The following is a 12,516-nucleotide window of genomic DNA, read 5'->3' as shown; positions in this document are numbered from 1 at the left end:
TGTTGTCCAGAGTAGGGGTTCTTCCCTTGAAAAATAGTTGTAACCAAGTGCCAAGCATGCCTACCCCAGTAACTCAGATGAAAAACAATCTAGCTGGAGCAGGATACCTGGGTCCCATCCCTGGGTCAGGAAGATCCCCCGGAGTAGGGAAGATCCCCTGGAGTAGGAAATGGAAATCCACTCCAGTATTCTTGCCTGGAGAATTACATGGACAGAGGATCACAAAGAGATGTTTAACTGCTTCTTTTCTTCTTCCACTTTCTCTAGATTATCCCAAAATTGAGCAGCTGCTGCTAAGCTTTATATAATAGACTGTCCTATGTTGACACTGCAGTAGATCGGAACACTGCCCTGGATCCATGCTGGTAAATCTTGAGAAAGTATCAACAAACTGCTGATGAAAATCAACACGGAACTCACTACTCTTCCGAGTATACTGCTGTGATTTCTCCCAGCTCACGTTTAGCAGAAAGGCTTCAAGTATGGCCATTTGCAGGTTCTCTCAGTGGGCCCCTCAAGCCATTAGTTCTTCCATGGCTGTGGGAGGTGGCATATAGTCAGCATCTTTTGGCCACAATTCCCTCTGATGTGGTAGGTCACCTTCCAGTCCTGACATGCCTGCTGCTTAATCAAACAACCAAATCCTGCTGGTTGCAGAATACTGTGTAGCAACCAGGGCACATCCCCATGTGTGGGGCTGTAAACTGAAAACACACTGCCAAATACTTGTGCAAATTTCTGTGGGCCTTCCCTGGGCACAGGAAAAGAAGGCCTCAATGAAAAATGTTGGAGAGTTGAAGAGCATGTAGATTCATACTGCTTCAAGTCTGGGTAGCTACTTAGGAGCATCAGCTTTATTGGCAAAATGGTTAGGGAGGGCCAGCTGTCTTGTCATTGAGTCAGGGAAAATGTAGAATTAGAAGACTGTTGGATTTCCTTTCCCATACTGTATATTCAGCCTAGCACCTTTGTTGTTTGTCTGTTCTAAGTGACTGCTGCAACCACTCTTCATCCTGTAGCCACCATGGGAGTTGGGGGGACACATTCCTTTATCCAAGTTCCCAGTTATTCCTTGATAATATTGCTTTGTCATCTCTGCTTTCCTAGCTATACAGTTCGTGGATAAGAAGATAATCTTGAAGCTCCAAATCTAGGCTAAGCATGAAATGGAATCAGAAATAGGGCATGAGACACACACACACCTCACATGGGGCAGATAATTCATTACTGTCTCCTTGTGCCTCTTTGCAGGGAAATCTACTGATTAACAGCCCATCTCGAAGATCATAGCTTCACCCTTACTAGGGGTCAGATTGAGGAGTGAAGTTGAAGAGCTGCCATGGAAAAGGAGCAAAAGGAGGGAAGACAGCAAAGAAATGAGGAGGAGGATTTGGTGAAAGAGAAAGTGACTTTAATTCTCCCATTTCCTCCATCTTCCCAAATAATTTTTAACCTTCTTCTTAGGATGATATTCATCCTGTAAACATGGGTAATTCCTTTGCTGGAGATGAAGTGCAATTGTTAGTTGCTCAGTCGTGTCCAACTCTTTGCAACACCAAGGACAGTAGCCTGCCAGTCTTCTCCGTCCATGGGATTCTTCAGGCAAGAATACAGGAGTGGGTTGCCATTCCCTTCTCCAGGGGATCTTCCTGACCCAGGGATCGAACCCAGGTCTCCTGCATTGTAAGCAGATTCTTTACCATCTGAGCCACCAGGGAAACCTGAGGATGAGGTCCTAATAAAAACCACTGTATATGTTAATTCATCCAAATTAAAGAAAGCTTTCTCAGGCCAATATAAGGCTGCATTTTCCTTTCAAATGGTTTCCCTTCCAAATGTCATATAGAGCTGTATTGGCCATTCAAGAGAGATGATCTGCATGCAACATCTGGGCTTCCCATCTTTCCCACCATTAAAGCTGATGGTGACCCTGATGGATTTTTAGGTCCTTATTATGCATGCTTACTCAAAAAGAAAATCTAGAATTTGGACAGTGAGATCCATCCAGGTAGTATTTGAAAAGAGCAAAAGGGAGGCATTTGATAATTCACCTTCACTGGTCTGCTCAGTTCAGGAACTTTCAGGCCATCCCATCCTCATCAGCATACTGTTGAGGAAAATTAAAAATACAATCTCCTGACAACCCAGGAAATCTTCTCCAAAATGCAGAATAGAAGCAAAATGATTTCATTACTGAGTATTAAACCAGACAGTAGTTGGCATTATGGGCAATCTGCTAATCAGACTGCAAAGATGGCAAGAAATCAACCATTTGTTTAACTGAGCAGATACAGTTCAGTACCTGCATGTTCTTAAGATGAACGACAACTAGTGGTCTTGCAAGAGGACCTGAGACCACCGTTTTCTCTACATTCTTTCATAGTTCATCCAAAGATCAGCTGCTAATGGGAGTGTCCTTCTGTGCTAGTTAATTGCCTTTGTTTGCCTGCTAAGTCACTTCAGTCTTGTCTGACTCTTTGAGTGTCTTTAGACCTTACCCTGTCAGTCTCCTCTGTCCATGGGATTCTCCAGACAAGAATACTGGAGTGGGTTGCCATGCCCTCTTCCAGAGAATCTTCCCGACCCAGGGATCGAACCTGTGTCTCTTATAGCTCCTGCACTGGAAGATGGGTTCTTTACCACTAGCACCACCTGGGAAGCCAGGTTAATTGCCTTTATCCAAAGCCAAATCAGAATTCTCCTGTCTCTTATTACAAGCAGGTAGTTCCAGCTTAGAACCAGGCCCTGAGGCTAAGCTCCCAGGATGACAGTGAGACAGAACACTGTCTTCTTTGGTGTTTATAGTTCAAGGAGATGGCTCCCAGGCCCATAAGAAAAATATTCCTGGGTTGTAATGCTGACAGAAGGCTGATTTTCCCTTTTAAACTTTACATACATATCCAAGGGGCAGAGGAAGGTTTACAAATACCAGTTTTCTCAAGGAAATGTTCTAAGAAAAGTGAAGGAGGGAAAGTCTCTTCTCTTATATCAACAGGGAAGGTTCCTTTTTTTAACCTTATAGGCTATGAGTTCCCTAAGCCCAAGTTCCCACAGGGGTCACTCGGATCATCCTTGACAAATGCCTGTATGTACACTGAGTTGTCTTACAGGAAAGGACCCTGAGCATGGGCAACCTGTTACCTAAGAGCAGCCTGGAAACCAGCCTCAGAGTCATCTGCTGTAAGCACAAACCTGAGAAATGCCAGGGAGAGAGCACCCGGGGCCTTGCTTTCCTGTCACACTCAGCAAGATGTGTAGGAGCACAAGAGACCCATGGAGGAGTGTCTTCAAGTCCAGCGGGACAGAAAAGAAGCCCTAGGCAGTGACACAGAACTCCCAGTGCCATCAGTCTGTGCTGTGAGTTCATTTAAAGCCACAAAGTCTCGAATGGCCAGGGCCACCGGAGCGACATACATTCCCTTGATGATAATCCACAGTGAGCCTGCACTCCCTGCTAGTTTTTACCACTGGCCTTACTGGGCCATTGTATTGATGCTTTACTCTCACAACCTACCTGCCGCATATTAGTCTTCATCAAGGCCATGACTTCTCTTTGTCTTCCAGGGAGTCTCTGCTCTTCCTCTTCTGACACCTGTGAGAGGATAGGGAGATGAGTTGGGGAGTGAATTGCACACTCTGCTGTCATCTCTCTGCACATGGCAGTCCCTGAACCAGAGAATTCCCTTTGGTTTTTATCCAGCTTTCCTAGAACAAGCACGCAAAGCACTGTCTCAGTGACATATTCAGCCGTGGAAGCCACAATGACAGTTCCACTGACCCATGAACAATGTGGGGGCTAGGGGCATCAACCTCCTTCTGAGTGGAAAATCCAAGTATAACTTTAGACTCTTCCAAAAGTTAACTGCTAAGTCTATTATTGACCGGAAGCCTTATGGTTAACAAAAACAGTTGATTAACACCTATTTTGTGTGTAATCCCAGGGACGGGAGAGCCTGGTGGGCTGCCGTCTATGGGGTCACACAGAGTCGGACACGACTGAAGTGACTTAGCAGCAGCAGCAGCAGTAAAGAAGCCGCCTGCCAGTGTAGTAGATGGGCCACATAGGTGGGTTCGATCCTTGGATGGGGAAGATCCCCTGGAGAAGGAAATAGCAACCCACTCCAGTATTCTTGTCTGAAAAATTCCATAGACAGAGGAGCCTAGCAGGGTACACTCCCTGGAACCACAAAGTCAGACACGACTGAGCACACACTCACACCCATGCATTATATCCTGTATTCTTAAAGTAAGCTGGAGAAAAAAATGTTATGAAGAAAATTGATAAGGAGACGCACCTAGGATGGCAGTGGGAGAGATGGTGAGGGCTGCAGCCTGCCCCTCTGGGCTCAGTCCTCAGTTCCCTGTCCCTCCAACCTTCCCTGTGGCAGCCCATGTCCTGGCGGAGGCCCAGACACCATATACAACGGCAGTAACTGGTAGATGCTTCAGAGGCTGCTTAGTGGATGGACAGGGAGGAGTTGGACAAGCTGACGGGCGAGTTGGCCAATGGGGATGCCGCTTGTCATCACCTCCCATTACAGCCACCTAGATGTGGTTGCCTAAGGTGGACCGTGCAGTGCCAGCTTGGAGGCGGGCGGCTTGGTACTCTTCAATGACAAGATCATCAAGGGTGCGCAGCCGCCTTGGGCCACCTAGGCCACTGACCCCTTGGACCTGGTGCAGAGCCTGCTATGCTGTGGGGCCTTGGTGAGTTGCACCACGCATACATGCATGAAGCACCTTCACGCTGACTGCTTCACTGGGCACGTGGAGGTGGTGCGCTACTTGGCAGATGAACACCAGTTGGACCCGGAAGTGACCAACTGGCATGGGCACCCGTGCCTCATGATCTCCTGTTACACAGGCCACCACAAGATCACCCGCTACCTATTATTGCAGGGCGCCCAGGCGAACCTGTTCACCATCAAGGACAGTGTGGCCCTGCGTGACTGCACCAAGGCCAGCAGCCCGGGTGTCTTGCAGCTGCTGTTCGGGTGCCAGGCTCACAGGGAATGGGATGGCCATGGCATGACGCCACCTCTGGCTGCCCGCGTGATGGACCACACCAGCATCGTGGAGGACCTCAGCCAGGAGCAGCCTGCTGGCGAGGAGACGTGGCCAACGATGGCCCGAGAAGGCCCCTCTACCAGCCAAGTGTGTTTGCAGCCCCAGGGCACCTGCTGTGGCAGCTCTTCCCAGGAGGAACACCTAAGCACCAGCTGGGAAGCCGCCTAGCAGCCTTGGAGTTGCTGAGAGCCACCTACATGGCTAAGAAACGGGATCTGCTCAGGGTCCTGAAACTCTTGGTAGGGGCCATGGAGCTGCGTCACCAGGGGGCACGTATCTGCCTAAACCTGATCCTCGCCTCTGGCTATTCCAGGGAGGTGAACACCACTGAGGAATTGGAGGCGCTCACCACGCAGGGTGAGAAGCACGTGCAGACACTGTTCACCTGAGAGCGATTCTGGTCCCTCCTACTATATGCGCCACAAGGATGTGGTATAGGCCAACTCGGACAGCGTCCAGTGCTGTATCCACTAGTGTATGTACACCTTGGACATGCAGGAGAACAACCTGGAGCCTCATACTGCCAGAAGTTTCCTATCCTCTGATAACGCTTCCCTTGGCCAAGCTCCAGAACTGCTTGGCCAAGGGGCAGCCTGAGCATGCCAGCTGGCTTTGCAGATCTCATGTGGGTGCTGTGCAAAGGTCTGGGAAGTGGAGCAAGCCCAAGGAGCCCAGGGACTCAGCCCAGTTCACCAAGGCCCTGGCCATCATCCTCCACCTGCTCTGCCTGCTGGAGAAAGTAGAGTGCAGGCCTGATCAGGAGGACATGAAGCACCAGAACTACTGCTCAAGTGTGCCGTCACAGCAAGAATGTCTTCACTCTTGCACAGGGTGGTGGACACCGACCACGAACGTGGTTAACTTCTAAGTGGGCAGATTCCCCTCTCTCCAGGTGGTGAAGGTGCCCTTGACTGCGGGGCCGACCTCGATAGCCGCGATTTTGATAAAACCTCCTTCCCCCCTGTCACGTCCACATTGCAAAGCAGAACAACTGCCTGGGGGTCATGAATGCCCTGATAGAGACGCAGGCCCACATGGACACCACCAGTGCCTTTAAGAAGACAGCCTACAAGCTGCTGCATGAGAAGCTGCTGGCCAAGAGCATCATTCAGCCCTTCAACTTGGTGACCCTGTAGTGTATTTCAGCCTGCACTCTGGACAAGAGACACACTAACGCACTGAGCCAGCTAGATAAGATGGTGGATGTGCGAAATAGGCTGTCGAATAAAGTAGTACAAAATCTTGGTCTCCCGTCACTGGGGTTGGGGAGGGCAATCAAGTGCTTTTGCTGGAGAAGCCATCCCTGCAAGATTGTCTTGTGTGGAGGCGGGATGGGGGAGGTATCCTCCATGCGCCATGGCTGCCAGCAGGATAGTGTTTTTGGCCTCTTGGGAAAGCAGTTAAGAGCAGAAGGGGACTGAAGCCGCCACCCCCACAGCTCAGGAAAGAGGCCATTCCCCTGGGCCTCTCCTCCAGCCCTGTCTCGGGGAAGCTACACAGAAGCCTCCAGAAGCCATGGTAGGTGCTTGGATATTCTGTCCCTTAAGGGAACTAGGTCTTGTTTGGATTAGCAGTGTTAGTTAGGATGGTCTTTATTTTCTAGACCAGGTTCATACCTTCTGTCAAGGCAGGAAATGCCATCACTGTCCCTCTAGTAGCCTGGAATAAAGAAACGAGGCAGTATCGAAAAAAAAAATCCACAAGGAAGAGAAAAAACATTCACAGTACTGTCCTGTATTTATTGATCCTGTAAGTTTATGTCATCTGTTTACAAGAGGAGTTATTTGTCAGTAGCTACTTCAGTATTCATCAGACGCAAGAGATGCCGGCTCTGGCGGCGCAGAGGCGAGAGACGCCGGCTCCGGTGCAACCGACCACGCACAGAAGTGTGGCCGAGAGGAGCTACCCCACGCCCAGTGTCAGGGTGGTGGCCGAGAGGAGCTGTCCCACGTCCAAGAGGCGGTGGCTGCGTGGGCACAGGAGGGCCGAGAGGAGCTACTCCACTTTCAAGGTCAGGAGGTATGGCCTTGAGGAGATACCCCTCGTCCAAGGTAAGGTACAGCGGCTGCACTTTGCTGTAGCGGCTGTGAAGAGATTTTCCACGACCAAGGTAAGTGAAACCCAAATAAGACGGTAGGTATTGGGAGGGGGCATTAGAGGGCAGACACATTGAAATCATAATCACAGAAAACTAGTTGATCTGATCATATGGACCACAGCCCTGTCTAACTCAATGAAACTAAGCCATGCAGTGTGGGGCCACCCAAGACGGACGGGTCATGGTGGAGAGGTCTGACAGAATGTGATCCACTGGAGAAGGGAATGGCAAACCACTTCAGTATGCTTGCCTTGAGAACCCCATGAACAGTATCAAAAGGCAAAATAATAGGATAGTGAATGAGGAATTCCCCAGGTCGGTAGGTGCCCAGTATGCTACTAGAGATCAGTGGAGAAATAACTCCAGAAAGAAGGAAGGGATGGAGCCAAAGCAAAACAAATACCCAGTTGTGGATGTGACTGGTGATAGAAGCAAGGTCCGATGCTGTAAAGAGCAATATTGCATGGGAACCTGGAATGTTAGGTCCATGAATCAAGGCAAATTGGAAGTGGTCAAAGAGGAGATAGCAAGAGTGAACATAGACATTCTAGGAATCAGTGAGCTAAAATGGACTGGAATGGGTGAATTTAACTCAGATGACCATTATATCTACTACTGTGGGCAGGAATCCCTTAGAAGAAATGGAGTAGCCATCATGGTCAACAAAAGAGTCCAAAATGCAGTACTTGGATGCAATCTTAAAAACGACAGAATGATTTCTGTTCGTTTCCAAGGCAAACCATTCAATATTACAGTAATCCAAGTCTATGCCCCAACCAGTAATGCTGAAGAAGCCGAAGTTGAACGGTTCTATGAAGACCTACAAGACCTTTTAGAACTAACACCGAAGAAAAATGTCCTTTTCATTATAGGGGACTGGAATGCAAAAGTAGGAAGTCAAGAAACACCTGGAGAAACAGGCAAATTTGGCCTTGGAGCACGAAATGAAGCAGGGCAAAGGCTAATAGAGTTTTGCCAAGAGAACGCACTGGTCATAGCAAACACCTTCTTCCAACAACACAAGAAAAGACTCTACACATGGACATCACCAGATGGTCAACACCGAAATCAGACTGATTATATTCTTTGCAGCCAAAGACAGAGAAGCTCTATACAGTTAGCAAAAACAAGACGAGGAGCTGATTGTGGCTCAGATCATGAACACCTTATTGCCAAATTCAATCTTAAATTGAAGAAAGTAGGGCAAACCACTAGACCATTCAGATATGACCTAAATCAAATCCCTTATGATTACACAGTGGAAGTGAGAAATAGATTTAAGAGATTAGATCTGATTGATAGAGTGCCTGATGAACTCTGGACAGAAGTTCGTGACATTGTAGAGGACACAGGGACCAAGACCATCTCAATGGAAAAGAAATGCAAAAAAGCAAAATGGCTGTCTGAGGAGGCCTTACAAATAGCTGTGAAAAGAAGAGAAGTGAAAAGCAAAGGAGAAAAGGAAAGATGTAAGCATCTGAATGCAGAGTTCCAAATAGCTAGGAGAGATAAGAAAGCCTTCCTCAGTGATCAATGCAAAGAAATAGAGGAAAACAACAGAATAGGAAAAACAAGAGACATTTTCAAGAAAATTAGAGATATCAAGGGAACATTTCATGCAAAGAAGGGCTCGATAAAGGACAGAAACGGTATGGACCTAACAGAAGCAGAAGATATTAAGAAGAGGTGGCAAGAATACACAGAAGAACTGGACAAAAAATATCTTCACGACGAAGATAATCACGATGGCGTGATCACTCACCTGGAACCAGACATCTTGGAATGTGAAGTCAAGTGGGCCTTAGAAAGCATCACGACGAACAAAGCTAGTGGTGGTGATGGAATTCCAATTGAGCTATTTCAAATCCTGAAAGATGATGCTGTGAAAGTGCTGCACTCAATATGCCAGCAAATTTGGAAAACTCAGCAATGGCCACAGGACTGGAAAAGGTCAGTCTTCATTCCAATCCCAAAGAAAGGGAATGCCAAAGAATGCTCAAACTACCGCACAATTGCACTCATCTCACATGCTAGTAAAGTCATGCTCAAAATTCTCCAAGCCAGGCTTCAGCAATATGTGAACCGTGAACTTCCAGATGTTCAAGCAGGTTTTAGAAAAGGCAGAGGCACCAGAGATCAAATTGCCAACATCCGCTGGATCATGGAGAAAGCAAGAGAGTTCCAGAAAAACATCGACTTCTGCTTCATTGACTATGCCAAAGCCTTTGACTGTGTCGATCACAATAAACTGTGGAAAATTCTGAAAGAGATGGGAATCCCAGACCACCTGACCTGCCTCTTGAGAAACCTGTATGCAGATCAGGAAGCAACAGTTAGAACTGGACATGGAACAACAGACTGGTTCCAAGTAGGGAAAGGAGTACGTCAAGGTTGTATATTGTCACCCTGCTTATTTAACTTATATGCAGAGTACATCATGAGGAACGCTGGGCTGGAAGAAACACAAACTGGAATCAAGATTGCCAGGAGAAATATCAATAACCTCAGATATGCAGATGACACCACCCTTATGCCAGAAAGTGAGGAGGAACTCAAAGGCCTCTTGATGAAAGTGAAAGAGGAGACTGAAAAAGTTGGCTTGAAGCTCAACATTCAGAAAACAAAGATCATGGCATCTGGTCCCATCACTTCATGGGAAATAGATGGGGAAACAGTGGAAACAGTGTCAGACTTTATTTTTTTGGGCTCCAAAATCACTGCAGATGCTGATTGCAGCCATGAAATTAAAAGACGCTTGCTCCTTGGAAGGAAAGTTATGACCAACCTAGATAGCATATTAAAAAGCAGAGACATTACTTTGCAAACAAAGGTACGTCTAGTCAAGGCTATGGTTTTTCCCGTGGTCATGTATGGATGTGAGAGTTGGACTGTGAAGAAAGCTGATCGCTGAAGAATTGATGCTTTTGAACTGTGGTGCTGGAGAAGACTCTTGAGTGTCCCTTGGACTGCAAGGAGATCCAACCAGTCCATTCTAAAGGAGATCAATCCTGGGTGTTCATTGGAAGGACTGATGCTAAAGCTGAAACTGCAATACTTTGGCCACCTCATGCGACGAGTTGACTCACTGGAAAAGACTCTGATGCTGGGAAGGGTTGGGGGCAGGAGGAGAAGGGGACGACCGAGAATGAGATGGCTGGATGGCATCACTGACTCGATGGACATAAGTTTGAGTGAACTCCGGGAGTTGGTGATGGACAGGGAGGCCTGGCGTGCTGTGATTCATGCGGTCGCAGAGAGTAGGACACAACTGAGCAACTGAACTGAACTGAACTGAACTGACATCAGTATTGTATTATGTGATACAAACACTATAGATGTTTTACATTTTATTAACACTGCTGCTGCTGCTGCTGCTGCACTTTAGTCGTGTCCAACTCTGTGTGACCCCATAGGCGGAAGCCCGCCAGGCTCCCCCTTCCCTGGGATTCTCCAGGCAAGAACACTGGAGTGGGTTGCCATTTCCTTCTCCAATGTGGGAAAGTGAAAAGTGAAATTGAAATCGCTCAGTCATGTCCGACCCTTAGCGACCCCACGGACTGCAGTCTACTAGGCTCCTCCATCCATGGGATTTTCTAGGCAAGAGGACTGGAGTGGCTTGCCATTGCCTTGACAAATGAAAAGATAATGTGAAAAAGAAATTCATATTTATTTACAGGTATGATTCATGTCCTGATAATGAAGAAACAGCAATATGATTGCTTTATGGTAGCTCAGCCTATACACTAATAAGTGAATTGTTATAAAATATTTGTGGCATACAGTATTATAGTCATATTTGTAATCAGTTTCAGAAGCATTTTTTAAAAAACAGGTCTGATGACTGGCTTATATGTAGTTTTCCCATTTACAAGGGAGAGTGAGGTATACCATACAGTAATGTAATTCTTTGAGAGCAAAGTTGTAAACCGGTAAGAAAACTAACACACTAATAATTTTATATTGAATATCACTCATCTCCTGCCTATGTAAGGATAGGCTGTCCACTGCAATACATCTTGCACACAATATTCTATACGATGCACACCTAGAAGATGAGAATGGCCAAAGAACATCCCATACAGTTCCTGTCATACAGTTATTAGATTTTCACATGAAGACACGAAAACACATACACAACAGATACGTTTGATAACCGTAAGGCATGATGATTCTTTGCTAAAGTGGATGTGGATCATCATGAAAGCTTTCATGCTCGTCTTCGTGTTGAGTAGATTGGGGAGGAAGAGGAAAAGGAGGAGTTCGTCTCGCTATCTCCGGGGCAGCAGAGGTGAAGGAAGTGGAAGGGAAGGCAAGAGAGGCAGGGACACATGGTGTAACTTTATGGAAACACATCGTGATCTCTGTCTGAGTTTTTTCCTTTTCCTTTCTTCCAAAAATGTTTCTATACTGTACCAACCCTTCTTCCACCATTTGCTTTAGTTTCAGTGCCTGTCAGATTCCATATTATAAAAGAAGTCAAATGCAGTCTTGAGGAGTCTGCCACATTGTCTAATGGCAGTTTGTTTTCTAACTCTGCTTCTTCTACGTCTTCTCACCTTCTTCCTCCTCATTGTCAGGCATTGGTTGGGAAGTAGGCACTCATCTCCATCAAGTGCTCTTCTGTGAATTCCTCTAGTGTGGTTCTATCAGCACTTGAATTTCTCCAAGATCCATATCTTGAAATTCTTATCCCCTGCCTTTTTTTTTGCCACATCCACAACTTCCTGATTTCCTTGATGGGCTCTGTCATAAGTCCTGTGAACTCATACACAACATCTGCACAGTTTTCTCCAGCAGGATTTTATTGTTTTGGGCTTGATGGCTCTTGCAGCTTTTTCTATAACAACAATGACATCTTCAATAGTGTAATCCTTTCAGACTTTAATGATGTCCTCTGTATTTGAGTTCTCTTCCACAGTGTCAACAATCCTTTCCATAGAGGACTGTGTGTAATGAGCCTTAAAGGTCCTTATGACCACCTGATCTAGAGGCTGACCTAGAGATATATTGTTTGGGGGCACTTGAATCACTTTAATGCCTTCAGTGTTGAACAGCTGGAGTTCTGGGTGGCCAGGGGATATTTTCCAAGGTCAAAACAACTTTAAAAGGCAGTCTCTTACCAGCCAAATATTTCCTGACCTCAGAGACAAAGCATCGATGGAACCAGTCCAGGAAAAGTGTTCTGGTTCTTCAGGCCTTTTTGCTGTATAATCAAAAGACTGGCAGCTGGTGTTTATCTTTTCCCATCAAGGCTTGCCTTGTGGTTCAGATGGTAAAAATTCTGCCTGCAATGCAGGATACACAGGTTAGATCCCTGGGTCAGGAAGATCCCCTGTGGAAGGAAATGGCAA

At 46.7% G+C, this 12,516-nt stretch overlaps 1 pseudogene; it reads left to right on the top strand.

Annotated features, from left to right (window-relative positions):
* Positions 1-3,780: 3,780 nt before the first annotated feature.
* Positions 3,781-6,488, top strand: LOC129563890 (protein fem-1 homolog A-like; annotated as a pseudogene).
* Positions 6,489-12,516: the final 6,028 nt, after the last annotated feature.

Source organism: Moschus berezovskii, chromosome X (genome assembly GCF_049115385.1).
Source record: "Moschus berezovskii isolate FMDL1 chromosome X, NW_MosBer_1.0, whole genome shotgun sequence".
NCBI lineage: Eukaryota > Metazoa > Chordata > Mammalia > Artiodactyla > Moschidae > Moschus > Moschus berezovskii.
This window is presented reverse-complemented; position numbering and strand designations above follow the sequence as displayed.